Genomic DNA, 19,456 nt, shown 5'->3' with positions numbered 1-19,456 from the left:
AAATCGATTTATTCACAAAATGCTGGAGTAACTCAGCAGGTCAGGCAGCATCTCGTGAGAGAAGGAATGGGTGACGTTTCGGGTCCCGAAACGTCACCCATTCCTTCTCTCCCAAGATGCTGCCTGACCTGCTGAGTTACTCCAGCATTTTGTGAATAAATCGATCTTTTTTGGAGATGTTTTGCTTGCTAACATGTTTTTTAAATGGAAATCTCCATGTCTTGCAAAGTGGGATGTTTTATCATGACATGATAACTTCTTTTAAACAGTTGATAGTAGTAATTTCTAACTCATAGACACAAGTAGTGAAGTGCAAGGGCAGTTGAATTGGAGGATACAAAAGGGACTATTACTGAAACAGGCTATAATATCTCGTAATATCTGACAGCGACAATAAAGTTCCACCTCTGTTCAAAGTTAGAAGGAAAATGATTTGTTGTTTCCAAGTCCATCGCTCCTGGAGTTTGTTTGATGTTACGTGACTGGCATTAATCCTCCATTCATTCCACTTTGTTTGAGAAGTTAAGTTGTTAGGCTGGAGCAGTTGTTGATGGATCCCTCTGAACTGTGGCCATGTTAAGAGCAACTTTTTTAGTAGATCTGTAAATAGATTGTGTTAGCTTGAAATTGAGTTGAGTCCCATAGCTTGGCCACAGTTCCCATCACCAGCACACATGGCATCCTTTTAAGGTCTAGAGACACATTGTCATAAAACTGCTCAGCGCTGTAGTAAACACCCTCAGAACATGCCAAAGCAGAGGAGCACTCTCTTCACTTAGCCAAACAGCCTGCCTCACTCACTCACTTGCAACATGTAAAACACCCATTGTAACAGAAGTGTGGCCATGCAAGGCATCTGTGTCAAATGTATGTTTATAACACCACAGATACAAACTGTCTTCAAGTTAACTCATACCCAAGGATGAACTATGCACCAAGAAAATTCTGTATTGAAAATCCAGCAGTGAAAGATAACCACATGACGCATAAACTCTCCGGACCACTTTGCAAACTTCTCATCAGGCAAACTTCTGTTTTCCTTGACGAAGTGATGAAATTCCACCTTAAAAATATTCCTCCTTTCCTGAATATGTTTTACACATGCTGGACCACTTGATTAAAATGTTGAGTCTCTGCAAAATGTTTGGCTTCTTGTCAACTGACAAGTGTAGCCATGGCACCATCTAATTCATTCCATTTAGGAAATTGAGATTGACTGTATTTTGTGGCAGGAAATGGAGACAAGCAGGTGAGTTTAAGTCAGCGAAGCAGTTTGTCACACAAATGTGCCACAGATCTATTGGGTCCATCATACTCCTTAAATATCTCCACACAAATCCTCACAATACTACCCACACAGTCTTAAGTTGATGCACTAGTTTAACTAATAAAGACGTGTTAATCAAATTTCAGAACAACGCAGCAATCTCAACAGAAGGAATTATTGTTTTGAACTGCCGTGAAGTTTTGTGTTCATCATTCTGCCTGTATCATATTCAAATCTACAATTTACATAGCTTATTTTATTGTGTGTAGAAGTTTCACGGAAATTGAAACACATTCCACTGAGTTGTCACAAATAATTACCTCAAGCTGGCTTCATTGAGATAATAGGACAGGTAACCAAAAGCCTGAAAAAAACAAAGGTTTTACAGAATTCTCAAAGGAAGAAAAGCAGGGGGAAAACACTTCTGGAGGGAATTCTAGAAGTTAAGGAGCAAACAAAAGCACAGAACAAATCATGGATGAATTGAATTGAATAAATTTTGAATAAATTTTATTAGTCAAGTATGTGTGCTTGGTGCTTTGCTCGCAAGTAACAACACGACATACAGTAAACAATTAAGAATAAAACGTAAAACATTAAAACATTAAGAATAAAACATTATAGTTTAAACATGTGAAGAATTAAATAAAATACCAGAGCAAAAGGAGGCTACAGACTTTTAGTTGTTGAATGGAGCTACTGCTCATGGGAAAAAAAGCTGTTTTTATGTCTGGCTGTGGCGGCTTTGACAGTCCGGAGTCGCCTTCCAGAGGGAAGTACTTCAAAGAGTTCATGCCCAGCGTGAGAGGGGTCAGAGATGATCTTTCCCGCTCGCTTCCTGGCCCTTGCAGTGTACAGTTCGTCAATGGGGGGAAGGTTGCAGCAAAAACCTTCACGCTGCAGGAAGGTTGCAATGGGGGGAAGGATGCAAAAGTGATTAAAATTGGAGGAGTGCAGATATATACATTGGATGTGTAGCATGACGTACAGGTATGTAGGTTAATTGGCTGGGCAAATGTAAAAATTGTCCCTAGTGGGTGTAGGATAGTGTTAGTGTGCGGGGATCGCTGGGCGGCGCGGGCCCGGTAGGCCGAAGGGCCTGTTTCTGCGCCGTATCTCTAAATCTAAAATAATAAATACTAAACCCATTTTACCCAGTGTTACATTTCCAAAATTGCTGCAAATGAACAGTTCACAGAGACTCTTTATTGGTCTCTATTCCAAAACACAACAGCAATGCACCAATGGTTATATTCAGTGATTGCTTCCAGGTTCTCTTGGATTTCTGCACCATTTTAAAAAAAAAGCAAAATGAATATGTACAAAACTTTAGTTGCGCCAAATTTTGTGTGGAATGGGCAGTTTTGACTGCTTAATTTTGTGAAGGATATTCAAGCCACTATCTCTAGCATGGATGTACACAGATGATGCCAAGAATAAGAAACTGATTCATTTAAAATGTTGGGATATTCCCAGCAAAGCACAGATGGCTATAAAAAACTAGAACAGATGTTTTTAAATTGTGAAGAAATTTTAATAATAGTGAAGAGGGAAACAACTTTCTTGGTTGGTGAATCAGCGATGAAAGGTTATCAGTATAAAATTAGTGAGCAATGGGAAAAGTTTTTGACAGTGCAGTTGGACTCGATTCAAATGACTGTTTGGAAGAGTACACAAACAAAACACAGAATCCATTTAGAGTGATTGTCATTTTAAGCACGAGATCCACAACAGTGCTGAATTCCATGCAGATTGCTGTTAACCAGCTGCATTATTGCCTGACCTCCCGCCATCGTAAGGATCTAGAGGGGGCAGTGCCTCAAAAAGGACACACCACCATTGCTATGCTCTCATTTCAGTCCTGCCATATGGATAAAGGTATATAAATCAGGAATATGGGAAGGTATAGGAACACTCATAGGTATAGGCTCAAGAACAGCATCTTCCCAACAACCATGCAGGTTGTATTGGCTCCGTACAGGTTAATTGGCTTGGATTTGTACACTTGGTATAAGTGTAAATTGTCCCTGTGTTAATGTGCGGGGATCGCTGGTTGGTGCGGACCGCGTGGGCCAGTTTCCACGCTGTTTAAAACCTGAAAACTAAAACTAAACCATCGGTTTCTTGAACACTACAAACACCAACAAAACCTCAAACTATCTTGGTTGCGCTTGAGACTTCAGATTTTGTTTTCTTTTGCACTAATATTTTTATTTCTTTATTGGACTTCTTTTTTGCTGCTTTTTAATTGTGTTATCCATTGAGTACTGTGTTTACAGACGTTTATGCTGCTGCAAGCAAGAACTTCATTGTTCCATTTCGGTACCAATGACAATGAAATATTCTTGACTCTTGATCATTTTTCTCAAATCATCCATGCCTCAATGACACAGCTTACTTCTAATGAGGTTTTTGCTGAGGTGGCAAATGGGAGACTGTTTAACCTAAGGTAGACACAAAATGCTGGAGTAACTCAGCGGGACAGGCAGCATCTCTGGAGAGAAGGAATGGGTAGACACAAAATGCTGGGACCCGAAACGTTACCCATTCCTTCTCTCCAGAGATGCTGCCCGTCCTGCTAACTTATTCCAGCATTTTGAGTCTATCTTTGATGTAAACCAGCATCTGCAGTTCCTTCCGACACAACTGTTTAACCTACATCACCTCTACTCTGAAACACTGGTCACTCTGACACGAGCCATTGATCGCACTTGTGAATGCTCAGAGGCCAACTTCCAATCATTAATGATTCATCCAGTAAAGCGGGTATGAGAATGGTTTACATTCTGTCAGTGGAGAGGGGATCAATCATGCACTGGATGATGGGAGGAGGTACAGGAGCAGGCGTTGTATCTTGTCTGGCCACATGGGAAGGTGCCTTGAGAAACAGAGTTGGCGATGATGCTGATGGAAGAGTGAACCTACAAATCACGTTGTGAACAATCTCATCAAATTGATTAAAGGGGAGGAAAAGAGGAAGAAAATGAAGAGATACTTGGTTCCCCGATGAAGGTGGCCGACATTCCAAAAGGCAGATCCATTAAATGTGAGGGTTGGTGGGGTGAATGTCGAAGATAAAGAGAAGGCCCATTCTTGCATTGAGTAGGAGAAAGGAGACAAGAACAGGTGAATGTCTACCCCAACTGTGGCACAAGGGAGAGACACAAAATGTTGTAGTAACTCAGCAGGTCAGGCAGTATCTCTGGAGAAAATGGATAGATAACGTTTCAAGTTGGGACCCTTCTTCAAACACAAAGGAAGCCTTAATAATGGCACAAGGGAAGCCACTGACAAGACGTACAGAATACATCCGAGAAGTACTGGTCTGGATAGTGTTATCATCAGAACAGACACATCTATTCATTACACATGGGTTTTCCTGGGCTACCAAAAACCTGCCACTTTAATTCTCTATCCCAGTCCCACTATAATCTTATGGTCTTTAACTATCTGCATTGTTCCAACTGAGACCAACACAAGCTTGAGGAACAGCATCTCAATTTCCATTCAGATATGTTATAGCCCTCTGGACTCAATCGTGTGTGCTTTCAAGCTGCTGTACCTTCTGCCGGACAGGAGCAGGGAAAAGGAATGACCAGGGTAGGGCATCTTGGATTATATTGACTGTTGCCTGAGGCAGCATGAAGTGTAGATGTAGTCAATGGCAGGAAATCTGGTCTGTGTGATGGACTAGGCTACATCTATAATGCTCTGAAATTTCTTGCTTTCCGGGGCAGTTCTGATGCAATATGATCCCCTGCAACTTTAACTCCATTTCTCTCTCTCTCATGATGCTTTTTGACCTGCTGAGAATTTCCACAATTCTTTTATATTTCAGATTTCCAGCTGCTTCTGCGTTCTAAATCTGGCAGGTCCAGTTAGAGGCAGAAATTCAGTTCAGTGTTTCTCCCCTCGGTTCTCATTCACTCTCGTTATTTACACCACACCCTCATAAGGTCATGAGGTCATAAGTGATAGGAGCAGAACCAGGCCATTCGGTCCATCAAGTCTACTCCGCAATTCAATCATGTCTGATCGATCTCTCCCTCCTAACCCCATTCTCCCCAAAACCCCTGACACCCGCACTAATCAACCGGTATTTAACCCGGTATTAAAGACCCCTCATCATCTATTATTTCCACCATCTCCCCGCTGACAGCAACATTATGTCATCTGGATTCTCTTGAATAGCACAATACTTTTGTGCTTTACATGAGTGACTATTAGACACAATAGTGTCCATTCTGCCTGCATGACACATTTCTGGAGGCTTGACCTGTTTCATCAGTACATACAAGCACAGTAGGCATGCTGTCCACTGGCACAGAAAAATGGAGCCAAAAGGAATGCAGTGCACTTTTGATGTCACTTGGGAGAGATTCATTTGTGCTTTCTTGATGTCCACAAACTGCAGCCTGTATCTAGAGTACAACATTCGTACGAAAACCGGTTCTGCATAAGAAAACCTGCTTCAGCATTTTCTCAATGATACTTTGGTGTCACGTGTACCTGGGTACCGTGAATCTGTTTGTTTTTGCATACATTCCGGTAATACCATACAGCATTTGAAGGACACTAACTGTATCACATGTTTTGCCATGGTGCTATATTAGAGTTTTAAGATTTTTCAAGAAGCTGCCACAGAAATGGTGATTCAACACATGGTATGGCTGTCATATTCAACCATAGATTGAAGATTGGACAATGGACAGTAAACATTAGGGACAAACAGAACATTTTCAGGTGAGGAGGCAGTGAGTGTGGGGTGCAGCAGTGATGTATGCTCAGTACCCCAGCTGTCACAAGCTATACCAATGAGAGGGGCACGTGGACAAGGCCTGGATAGAGTGGATACGGGGAGAATGTTTACACTAGCGGGAGAGTCTAGGACCGGAGGCCAAAGCCTCAGAATAAAAGGACATTTATTGCTTTTATAAATGGAAGTCTTCACACTGAAGTCTTCTGTCATCAGTTTTGGAGGTCTTCCTTGGCCTGCCAGTCCCTTTGTGATTAGTAAGCTCACCAGTGCTCTCTTTCTTCTTAATGATGTTCCAAACAGTTGATTTTGGTAAGCCTAAGGTTTGGCTGATGTCTCGAACAGTTTTATTCTTGTTTCTCAGTCTCATAGTGGCTTCTTTGACTTTCATTGGCACAACTTTGGTCCTCATGTTGATAAACAGCAATAAAAGTTTCCAAAGGTGATGGATATACTGGAGGAAAGACAAGGTGCTGAGAGCTCTCTTATACCTTATACCTTATATATACTTTATACCTTATACCTTATAACTCTCTTATAACAGACAGGATAGTTTGTCTGTTTGTTTTTATGTTATGATTGTTTCTGTAAAGCGCTTTGAGCTCCTGGTAAGGCGCTATATAAAATAAATGCTTATTATTATTATTATTATTATTATTATTATTATACCTGCATTAAGGAGGCATTTAAACACACCTGAGCATGACATTGCTGTGTCCCAAACATTATGGTGCCCTGAAATGGGGGGACTATGTATAAACACAGCTGTAATTTCTACATGGTGCAACCAAAATGTTTAAAAATACCCTTTAATAAAATCTGACAATGTGCACTTTAACCACTTTGATTTTTTGTATTACAAATCTCAAATTGTGGAGTATAGAGGCAAATAAATAAATGATGGGTCTTTGTCCCAAACAATATGGCACTGTATAGCACCCCCAGGTTACGGTATTTTTGTCCGACTTGTAGAGTAGGCTGATATTTTTTCTCCAGTAAATTTAAAGTTTAGAACTTAATTATTTGTTGTTCACAATATGATGTATTGTGTGGCAAGCAGTAGAAAGATACTACAAATCTGACTGCTCGAGGCATTCTAAAATATCTCTAATCCGGCATATTCTTTGGCATAAACATTCATTTCGATACAAACATCAAAGACACCATTGTTAACAAGATTCGCAATTACATTTTTGAAAAAAAAGTTATGTATGAAAGACATCAAATAACTTGAATCCACAGAAATACACTCACACTTGGAGCTTCAGACTCCAAAGGCTTGGCTTCACAGATATGTCTCTCAGATTCTCACATGAGCTTAGGGTCTACTTAAAGTCCCTTTCAAATAATGTGCTTTTACATGGTGCCTGTAGATGCCTTTAAAATTGTTCTAAAGAGCATATTATGAAGAGTAGCCTTTTCCTAAATGATCGGGTGATCAAAAATAACAGATTTATAATCTAGGTTTTTCTTCAGAACCAAGGCCATGGCCTTTTATGCTGGCTCTAGGCACTTCAGAACCAACGCCGTGGCCTTTTATGCTGGCTCTTGGCACTTCAGAACCAAGGCCGTGGCCTTTTATGCTGGCTCTAGGCACTTCAGAACCAACGCCGTGGCCTTTTATGCTGGCACTAGGCACTTCAGAACCAAGGCCGTGGCCTTTTATGCTGGCTCTAGGCACTTCAGAACCAACGCCGTGGCCTTTTATGCTGGCACTAGGCACTTCAGAACCAAGGCCGTGGCCTTTTATGCTGGCACTAGGCACTTCAGAACCAACGCCGTGGCCTTTTATGCTGGCACTAGGCACTTCAGAACCAAGGCCGTGGCCTTTTATGCTGGCTCTAGGCACTTCAGAACCAACGCCGTGGCCTTTTATGCTGGCACTAGGCACTTCAGAACCAAGGCCGTGGCCTTTTATGCTGGCACTAGGCACTTCAGAACCAACGCCGTGGCCTTTTATGCTGGCACTAGGCACTTCAGAACCAAGGCCGTGGCCTTTTATGCTGGCACTAGGCACTTCAGAACCAACGCCGTGGCCTTTTATGCTGGCTCTAGGCACTTCAGAACCAACGCCGTGGCCTTTTATGCTGGCACTAGGCACTTCAGAACCAAGGCCATGGCCTTTTATGCTGGCTCTAGGCACTTCAGAACCAACGCCGTGGCCTTTTATGCTGGCTCTAGGCACTTCAGAACCAAGGCCATGGCCTTTTATGCTGGCTCTAGGCACTTCAGAACCAACGCCATGGCCTTTTATGCTGGCTCTTGGCACTTTTCTGCCACCAATTGGGAGCAAATATCGAGCTACCTCCTTAATTTCAATTGCCTAGCAAAATTTGTCTTTGTCTTTAAGACATGAACCTAGCCAACAGGTCCACCACAGTCAATCTCTGCTTGATGTCAAGCAAGACCATGTCATTAAGAAAGGTTTTGCAGCAATCATACTTGCCATGATGCTGCACTCCAGCTTCAACAAACTTCCTGTGGGATTGCAGTCGACCTCCATGTCCAAGATCACCTCAACCTCATAATGATGTTTGAACATGATCAAAAACCAAGCTCCAAGCCATCATAGAAACATAGAAAATAGGTGCAGGAGGAGGCCATTCGGCCCTTTGAGCCAGCGCCGCCATTCATTGCAATCATAGCTGATTGTCCATAATCAATAACCCGTGCCTGCCTTCTCCCCATATCCCTCGATTCCACTAGCCCCTAGAGCTCTATCCAACTCTCTCTTAAACCCATCCAGTGATTTGGCCTCCACTGCCCTCTGTGGCAGAGAATTCCACAAATTCACAACTCTCTGGGTGAAATCATCGTCAACGCAAATGTTTAAGTGTACAACAAGATAGGCTTTATGGTCATTGTCTGCAAAACAAAAGTCTTCTATCAATCTGCCTCTTCTACACACCATCCTCTGATAATAAAGTATCACACCCAGATACTGGAAAACATGGACTACTTCCATATCTCGAGAGGTAGCAATGATGAGATTTACCATCACCTTCAATATCCTTGCACAGCCAGTGGCTTACTGTTTGAAGATCTGGAAGCCAAAATTTCAAGGTCCACTTTAACTGTGGTGACTCCCACTATAAGTGGAGCAAATATCTCCAATTACAAACTCTACTGGCACTCAACTAGCTCCATTACCAAACCATGTTGTTCTCATGCCCATCATCAGACTCCTGAAACAGTCATTTCAATCTATGATACGTGGAAGAGATTATCTGACAAAGGAAAAAAATCATGGACGTACTCGGAGTCTTTGGAAAAATTGCAACATCCCCACTATCTCTTGGGAATCAGCAACTCACGACTACCTAATGTGGAGAAGGAGTATTCAGGATGGTATTGGGAACCTTAAGATCATGCATCAGAAGCAAACAGAAACCAAGAATAAATGGCAGAAGGTGGGCATTACCTCAATAACTCCCTGCCCATCTATCACATCTGGCACCTTTTGTCCCATCTGCAAATGAATCTACAGTTCCTACATTGGCCTCATTAATCACCTTTGAAACCGGAATGCAAGCACAATATCCTTGATCCCAAGGCACTGTCGAAGATAAGAGGAAGAAACAGTGTTTATCTGTTGATGGAGGGTTAATTATTGACGTGGCCACAAGCTCCACAAACAATTCTTCAAACCTTCATAAAGCAAAAATATATATATTTTTTAAATCACATTTGCTGGAACTGAAATAAAAACAGAAAATGCTCGAAATACTCAGCAGGTCAAGCAACAGTTACGGAACGAAAAAGAAAGTTATTGCTTTAGGTTAATGACTATTCATCAGAGTCCTGTCCATGTGCACATTCCCACTGGCTCCATTAGCAAACCATGTTGTTCTCATGCCCGTTCATCAGACTCCTCAAACAGACATTTCATTCAATCTGAGGAAAAGATTATCTGACACAGGTTTAAACCGTGGTGTGCAGATCACTGTGATATATCCTGTAAAGGAATCAAATGTATTTCTACACAATGGCAAGCATAGGTTGGCACCTATAAAGGCTGGTGTCCTTCTCATTGCTGCTAATTGTTGGGAGCTGCATTGAATTAAAGCAGGTCCCATCAGAAATCACACAATTACTGCTTCTGGGTGAAAATTGACCTAACAGTGTATCAGACAGCATCTCTGGAGAAAGGGTCGTCACCTATTCCTTTTCTCCAGAGCTGCTGTCTGACCCGTTGAGTTACTCCAGCTTTGTGTGTCTATCTTCAGTTTAAACCAGCATCTACAGATCCTCCATAGCATTGTATAACCCTGGATGATGACCAACATTGTGATTTTTTGTAGTGGGCCCCGAGTAGCATTGATAGTGATCACACTGACGTTTTGTTGCACCAAAGATAGCCGCACTCTCATTTCTCACCTCTAATAAAGTAGGGGGCGTGGCTGTGTTCTGCAGCTGCGGCTCACCGGCAGTCTCTCCGTTTTTTTTTGTGTTTTTTTGTCATTGTCGTTGTTAAATGTACGTTTTGTTTTATTTTTAATTCTGTGTATGTAGGGAGGGTTGGGGGAAACCTTTTTTCAAATCTCCTCCTCAACGGAGATGCGACCTTTACCGTGTCGTATCTCCGTTCGTGCTACGGCCTAACATCGTGGAGTCGACGGCCTCCAGCTGGGATCGACCTCAAAGACTCCGGTCGCAGGGCCTGGACTTACCATCTCGGAGGCTTCGGCCGTGGGCCCTGCAGACCGCAACATCGGGAGTTCGCAGGTCCCTGGCTGGCGACCGGCTTTTGGGAGCTCCAGCCGTAGCAGCTTCGACCGCCCCGAAGCGCGAGGTACGATCAACCTGCCCGCAGGCCCTTCATCGCACTGCGTGGCCTGGCCGCAGCACTTTCCATCGCCCGGTGGGGGCTCAGGACTTTCATCGGCCTGCTCGGCTCGGCCCTGGGACTTTCCATCGCCCGGTGGGGGCTTCAAAAAGTTGGGAGCCTCGATCACCTCGTGGCACCACGGGAGAAGAATGAGGAGGAGATAAGACTTTGCCTTCCATCACAGTGAGGGTATGCCTAGAGCAATCACTGTGATGGCTGTTTGTGTAAAAAATTATATCTGTGTGTCTTGTGCTTTTTAATGTCTACTGCCGGACCCTGACGTGAGAGGACGCTGGCGTTGTGTATTCGCCGCTTTTCCGTCAGGATAGTTTGTCTGTTTGTTTCTATGTTAATTGTTTTTGTAAAGCGCTTTGAGCATGTGATAAGGCGCTATATAAAATAAATGGATTATTATTATTATTATTAATATACATGCTGACAAAATGTTACCATTTGCTTTAAAATCAACACCTGTCACATGACAATAAAGTCAAATTACCTTCCCCATGATACCAAGGTCCACCACTAATCGACGTAGGTTAAAGGATTACATCAATCTAAGAACAGGATTTCCTTTCCAGATAAAGGATTGACGTGCTCTCCAAAGATGAGATAAATCTAGCCTGCCTACCTCAATATCTGCTACATTGCGTATGTTTGTACTTAACATTAGGAAGGGCAAGTACCTCAGATTTTACGTTTCACTGTCTGCCTGGAAGAGCAGAATGAGCCACATTTACCAGAAAGTAAAATCCTCATTCAACCTATTCAGTCAACTCGGATAGAACAATAGGGCAATGCAAATAATCTACTTCGGCTAAAATTTGGTGCAAATTTGCAAGCATTTTTAAATACTGAAACAACCTACAAATGTATCCAAGGTACCAATCAGTTTAGTTTAGTTCATTGTGTACTGAGGTAGTGAAAAGCTTTTGTTGTGTACTAACCAGTCAGTGGAGAGACAATGCAAACAATCAAGCCATTCATAGTGTAAGAAAATAACTGCAGATGCTGGTACAAATCGAAGGTATTTATTCACAAAATGCTGGAGTAACTCAGCAGGTCAGGCAGCATCTCAGGAGAGAAGGAATGGGTGACGTTTTGGGTCGAGACCCTTCTTCAGACTGAAGCCATTCATAGTGTACAGATACATGATAAAGGGAATAACGTGAATAACGTTTAGTGCAAGATAAAGCCAGTAAAGTCCGATCAAAGATAGTCTGAGGGTCTCCAATGAGGTAGATAGTGGTTCAGTACTGCTCTCTCTTGTTGTGGTAGGCTGATTTAGTTGCTGGATAACAGCTGGGAAGAAACTCTCCCTAAGTCTTTCATACCAATCAAAAATAACAGGTTTATAATTTTACAAAAATATCAGCGCATTAGAAGATCTATTTGTTGATTATCCTTCAATGAAACTATCCAACAAATTAAAAGTAACCCAAGCAAAAATCGGGAGCTGAAAATAAAGGGAGCTGAAATATTCTGGCTAAATTTGCTGAACATTATCTGTATATGTATCTGTATCCAGAACACAATTACGAGGTATAAGTCCAATGCATGCAACAGAGGCACCAAGGCAATGGGTTTGGACGGCAAGAACTAGTCTATCAATTGTATAGTATGCCCCTGGGAATCAGAGAGAAACAAGGAGGAGGAAATGACAAACTTCCCAAACCAACTGCCCAATTCAGATATGGATTAATAGATGGGGATTTTTGAACCTGCCTCTTTTTGGCAGCAACAGCAAATGATGTTGAGGGTTTCCTCACAAAAATGGTGCTCAAAAGGTCTGAAACAATGACTACACAGAAAAATGCATGTGTGTGATCAAAAACTAGTGTAAATATAAAATGAAAGGCTGATGCAAAAAGGGAAATGGCACAAGCAATATCAATAGTAGGGATTTCAATTTTATTTAATAATTACTGAAAATAGTAATTGCAGCCAGGCCATAATATGTATAATATGGCGAGTCTGGAGGCTTGTACTTTGTTAAAGAAGTTTATTGCGGCAGCAATATTCAATTACAAAGGATAACAAACGAGATTACAGACAACCATTAACTCAAACTGTTCACATCGAAGTTCTCTTCCCACTGCCTGGTTTTGGGCCCCAAAACCACCACGTGACCTTGCTGGCCAATCAGCGGGTTCGACTCTCAGGACCAATCCCTATGGTCGCACCACCATGTGACCTTGCTGGCCAATCCGAGGGTTCGACTCTCAGGGCCAATCCCTATGGTCGCTACAATAAACCATTTAGTCTAAATCCACAGAAAAAAATATTTGACTGAAGATACAGCAAAATAACCATCAACAATTATTAAAACATTGGAGCTTTTGCCAAGCCTGGTGGAATTTGCCTGAAATCGGTCAAATTAGCACCAAATTTAATTGAATTTTAAGTGGAAATTACATCAACTGCATTAATTTCTGGGATATATATTGTACTACTTTACTGGAAGCTGCCTGCATTACTCCAACCCAATACTGACCACATTACCAGCATGGACTAATCATCTTCAGGAGTGTCTGCTACATTGTTTGGGAATGATGAAATACGTTTGCACAAAGACTTTAAGGGAAAACTAGCACAGTTGTGAACATCCTTATGCCTAGGTCACCAACATGCACAAAAAAAAGTTTCTATCCCAATAAAACCAAAATCACAAACAGAACCTTCACAATAAACCCGAAACAATCTGTTCAGTTCCATTTGGCAAGCTCTGAAGAGTCAGTAGAATTCCCAATGGGAAAATCAATAAACTGATGTGAACCAAATTGTTTTCACTCTCTGTTAAAACTGCTTACGTGCCTCAACTAATGCAACTTGCGTTGGTGTAGTTACAGTAAAGCCCATTAACTTTTAACATTTTCAGTGCTCAAATCTTTGTGATTTTAGAGTTTTGGACTTTGATCCACTTTACCCATGTTCTTTGACCACTCCCAGGCCCTAGAATTTGACTCCATTTTATCTCCTCAGGCTGTAATTAATTCCAATGTGGACAGTTCTTTTTCTTAGTTATTTTGTTGATAAATCGATATCAGATTTCTTTTTCTGGGAAGGATTAACTTAATCCATTCTTTTTTTTAATGTGCACTGGTGTGTCACTATAAACAACTAATGCTGACGGTGTTTGAAAACTACAAAGTAACAAGATATGAAATGTCTTCTAGCATATCTCTGCCTTTAACCATATTTACTAAATAATCTGCAAGATTAAAAAGGCAGCAAACTACAAACTTCTTGACAAATATGACAAATGGCATAGCCAATAAATTATTTCTAGATTTTAAATGTCAGGGCATTAAAAAAAAGTACAATTGGCTCACAGCATAATTGACTTAGCACATTAGAATTAAGCCTTGCTGACTTGGACTTTGCAGCAGCTGTGGAAAGAGAAACAGTTAATTCTTTAGGGCCTAGAGCCTTGTTCAGAACTGGGGAAGACACAATGTTTGTACACATTGGGTATGCAAGCAAAGAATTTCACTGTGCCTTGTCGCATGTGACAATAAAGTATTCCATTCCAAGATCTCACATGACCCGAACTGTTCACCTTATGAAGTAGGTTTTAGCTGTCCATAACATTAAACAGCGATGTGTAGGAAGGAAGTGCTGATGCTGGTTTAAACTGAAGATAGACATTTTGTGTCTATATTCACATTAAATGGTGATATGGAAATGGCTTCACTCTTCCTTGAAAATAGCGGTCTCCACACAGAAAACTAAATCTGACAAGTTACGTGTTCATACTACCGAATTTATAGATCTATCGAAATAAAGATTTGAAAAGTTGGAATGCATTGTGCCACGAGGTGATTACTTTAAAAAAATTGAAGTTATGTTGCAATTAACAATGGAATCAAAAATTATGAAATGTAATCTTTGCAGCCAGTTCTAATCAATAAGATGAATATCCCACAAGTTTTATTCAGAGATTTAAAACAAACTGAAACCCAATTTTAAACCTGGTTGATCAAACAACAATGTTACAAACAGATGATTTATTAAAGAAGGCGATTTTAACCAAACCTATAAGCTCTGCACTTAAAATAAACATCATTTATACATTGTAATGTTTAACTAAAGACATTCTTCCATGTCTTACATACCTGTACCTTTGACATTTATTGCTTTCAGTAGATGCATCAGTGCACAAAAAACAGCAAATGAGTCACACCCTTCATTCTTTCCCAGAATCAAAAAAACTGAGATAGGTTTACCAACAAGGAAATGGTAAGTTATACATGTAAATCAGATGACCTGAATTTCAAGAGCGACAACCAGTTAGAATGTAAAATATTTATCACAAAATAATTAAGGAAGAAAAAGATGGAACTTCCTCATTCATACCATCAGATCTATTACGGAAATAATAAGTAACATAAATTTGAATATTTTTCCCCCCCATAAGATAGGCATTGCAGCTTGATTGTTTTGTGAAGGTGCTCTATAAATATACATTGATGCAGATATAAATCATTTCTAATGAAAACACAGAGAAATGAGTATTTCATAATAAATAAAGTATGTTATTGTTTTAGTATTAAATCTGTTGGAAATTTTCAAAGCCTAAAGCTACCTAAATTGTTTCCTGGAACAAGAGTCAGGAAACATGTGTTCATCCTAATGAGTTAATATGTCCTTGGCCAAGCTGCTCCAATACAGCTACAACTCTGGCTTCGACCCGACAACATGGAAAATTGCCCAGGTATGTCTTGTCCACAGGAAACACAACAAATCCAACCCGGCCAGTTACTGCCCTATTAGTCTATTCTTGATCGTCAGTACTGTGACGGAGGGATAATTGATAGTGCTATAAGCAGCACTTGCATAGTGACAACATGCTCACAGAAACTCAGTTTGGCTTCTGCCAAGATCGCACAGCTCCTGACCTCATTGCAGCCCTGATACAAACATAACCAAAAGAGCTCAACACAAAAGATGAAATGAAAGTAACTGCCCTTGACGTCTGATATCAAAGAGCTCGAGCTAACCGGAGTCAATGGGAATCAGGGAAAATCCTCCACTGATGGATCATACCTGACAAAGTAAAGTGGAATAGTGTAGCAACAAGAACTGCAGATGCTGGTTGACACTAACGATAGACACAAAATGCTGGAGTAACTCAGAGAGTCAGGCAGCATCTCTGGAAAAAAATAGATAGATATAATTTCAGGTCGGGACCCATCTTCAGACTGATGAACGGACACAACTCAAAACGCACCTTTGCATTTTTCTCCAGATATGTTGCCTGACCCGCTGAGTTATTCCACAGCATTTTGTGTCTAACAAAGGAATTTGGTTCCCTGTGGTTGGGGATCAATCACTTCAGCTAAAGGACACCTCAATAGGAATTCCTTATGGTGGTGTACTAGGCCCAACTATCATCAGCTGCTTCATCAATGACTCCCCTTCAATCGTACGGTTAGAGGTAGGGATGTTCGCTGATGATTGCACAATGTGCAGCACCATTCCTGACTCCACAGATGATGAAGCAATCCTTATCCAAATGCAGAAACACCTGGACAATACTGGGGTCTGGACTGAGACATGGCAAGTAAGATTCATGCCACACATGTGCCAGGCATTGACGACATCCAACAAGAGAAAATCCCTGAAATCCCCTCTTTACTTTCAATGGCATTATCATCGCTGAATGTTTCACCTCAATATTCTGGAGTTACTAATGACCAGAATCTAAACTGGAGCAGCCATGTACAGTGTGGCAATGAGAACATCTAAACTGGAGCAGCCATGTACAGTGTGGCAACAAGACCATCTAAACTGGAGCAGCCATGTACAGTGTGGCAATGAGAACATCTAAACTGGAGCAGCCATGTACAGTGTGGCAATGAGAACATCTAAACTGGAGCAGCCATGTACAGTGTGGCAATGAGAACATCTAAACTGGAGCAGCCATGTACAGTGTGGCAACAAGACCATCTAAACTGGAGCAGCCATGTACAGTGTGGCATATAACATCTTCTAACTCCCCAAATGCTTGTCCATCGTCTACAAGGCTCAAGTCAGGACTGTGATGGAATATTCTCCACTTGCCTGAACGAGTGCAGCTTTAACACCATACAGGACATAGCAACCTGCTTGATAGGCATCCCGTCTAAGTTCATAAGAAAGTTCATAAGTGACAGGAGCAGAATTAGGCCATCTGGCCCATCAAGTCTACTCTGCCATTCAATTATGGCTGATCTATCTCTCCCTCCAAACCCCATTCTCCTGCCTTCTCCCCAGAACCCCTGACACCTGTTCTAATCAAGAATCTATCTATCTCTGCCTTAAAAATATCCATTGACTTGGCCTCCACAGCCTTGTGTGGCAATGAATTCCACCAACTACCCAACCATTCAATCACTCCGCTGCCAACGCCCAGTAGCAGCAGTTTGTAACATCTACTAGATGCACTGCTGTAACTGATCAAGACTCCTTAGAGCACACCTTCAAGCCCCTGACCACTACCAACTAGAGGCAGCAACAGCAGAGGAACACCACCACTTGGAAGATGCTCTCCAAACCACACACCATAGAGTCATAGAGTGACATCTTGGAAATATATCCTTCATCATTGCCAAGTCAATATCCTGGAACTCCCTCCCTAACAACATTGTCAATATACTTACACCTCAAGGACTGCAGAAGTTCACGATGGTAACTGTCCACCACCTTCTCAAGACCAATTGAGGATCAATCTGCAAAGCCCACATTCTTTGAATTACTTCAAAAAAATGTTTTCCTGCCACACGCCCACGAATTCACGGCAAGCAAATTTTAACTATTAAACATCTTATCTGATATTACAGAGTAAGCGTAATTGCTGTCTTTTAAAGTGAAATCCTAGTCTGGCTCAAATAAAACATTCCCAGTAATATGCAATGGCACAGTAACTTGCTAGTATTCACACCAGTATTTCACCTCAAGAATTGACATACAAAAATAACATTTATATTTAATTAAGTGTTTTCCACCAAACCTTTCTAATTGAATGGGAAATATATAAATTTAAATTTACTATTTTCGGAGAGTCAACTTTATTGCTGCCTTAAACTGAAAGATTGTTTTTTGTAAAGGAACAGTAAACAGAACTAAAACTAAACCTTTTTAAGCACATTGATGGTGTCTTACAATAATTTTCTTTTTTATTATACTCTTCATTTTTAGACTATTTACCCATCATAAGAATCCCAAAGTATATCTTTTAAATTGACTACAAAAACATTTTTTCCATATATGTATGGACAATCACACGAAGAATTAACATTTAATGAATAATTTCTATGGGTCAAGCTCATGTCACGTGTCTCAACTCGAGAGCAATCCAACCACATACCTCAGCTGATGTGTAGAACTGTTTCTGGACCTTGAGATGCACTTCCCAGGAAGCCTGCAAAATTAATATATTTAAGATAAAAATACGCGTACACTAAGAGGATCAGTTGGTGAAGCTTAACATGATGTTCACAAGCAAGCCAAAAGCAAAATACTGTAATTGATGATATCTCGAAATAAAAACAAAAAAAACCCCAGTAAGACTCAGCATATCATACAGCAACCATGGAGACACAAATAGTGTTAACTAGACCAAGTGGACCCGTTGGGCCCAAACCTCTCCTGCATTGGTGCAGCACCCTCTCCTCCCCCCTCCCTCCCCACCCCTCCCCCTCCCCCTCCCTCCCCTTCCCTTTCCCCCTCAACCCCCCTTTGTCCACCCTCCTCCCACCCCCCTCCCTCCTCCCTAGGAGATAGATTTAAACTTTAAAATGTGAATAACTTTAAAAATATAACACCGATTTCAATAAAACTACTTGCTTTACCATTAAAGTGAGAATGGTGAGTAAGGTGGGCCTAAAATTGTCACGCTATCGTGTACCGTTTTGGCTGTAGTTCAATCACAAATAAACAAACAAACGAGAGTTTTAGTACATAAATGTGACGTCAATATGCAGCAAGTCAATAATACAGCAAGGCGATGTCTGAAGAAGGGTCTCGACCCAAAACATCACCCATTCTTTCCCTCCAGAGATGCTGCCTGTCCCGCTGAGTTACTCCAGCATTTTGTGTCTATCTTTGGTTTAAACCAGCATCTGCAGTTCCTTCATACACAAGTCAATATGAAACGTTAACCCTGTTCCTCTTCTAACATATGCTGCCTGATTTGCTAAGGGTTGGAATTAGAGTTCACAAGAACTGCCAAACAATCACATAATAATGCAGCACTGAGAGCCGAGGTTTTATTCCAATACAGAGTATTGTTTTGATCTTTTACATCACTCACAAGTATTTTCAAACCTTGGGATACTTGTATACTTGAACAAAAATTGAAATGTATGATTTTCCAGTGTGCAATGATGGTCACTCAGTATCCACCATGGAACAGGATATATTTCAAGTACAAAAAAGGTATCAAAGCAAAATCCATCTTTACACCTTTGCAATTGTTTGGTTCAACTTAGTGCAAAGATACACTTTAGTTCTACACATATATTTTCCATTTGCAAATCTCATGCTCCTCTGCATTCAAGCAAATAAAATCTCTGAATGTGTATTTAACAAGCTTACTGACAAACCATCAAATTTTAAAAAAGTG

The 19,456-nt window shown here is 41.1% G+C and overlaps 1 protein-coding gene across 3 annotated transcripts in view; it reads right to left on the bottom strand.

The window, feature by feature from the left end:
- Positions 1-19,456, bottom strand: part of itprid2 (ITPR interacting domain containing 2) — a 138,317-nt gene that overhangs the window by 108,651 nt on the left and 10,210 nt on the right. For all 3 annotated transcript variants that reach the window (XM_078404038.1, XM_078404039.1, XM_078404040.1), the window contains one exon: positions 18,200-18,253. The gene's annotated coding sequence lies outside the window, so the exon portion shown is untranslated. The remainder of the gene's footprint in view (positions 1-18,199; positions 18,254-19,456) is intronic.

This window comes from Rhinoraja longicauda, chromosome 8, assembly GCF_053455715.1.
Source record: "Rhinoraja longicauda isolate Sanriku21f chromosome 8, sRhiLon1.1, whole genome shotgun sequence".
Taxonomy (NCBI): Eukaryota; Metazoa; Chordata; class Chondrichthyes; order Rajiformes; family Arhynchobatidae; genus Rhinoraja; species Rhinoraja longicauda.
Note: the sequence above shows the minus strand (reverse complement) of the source record. Positions and strands in the feature narration are given on the sequence as shown.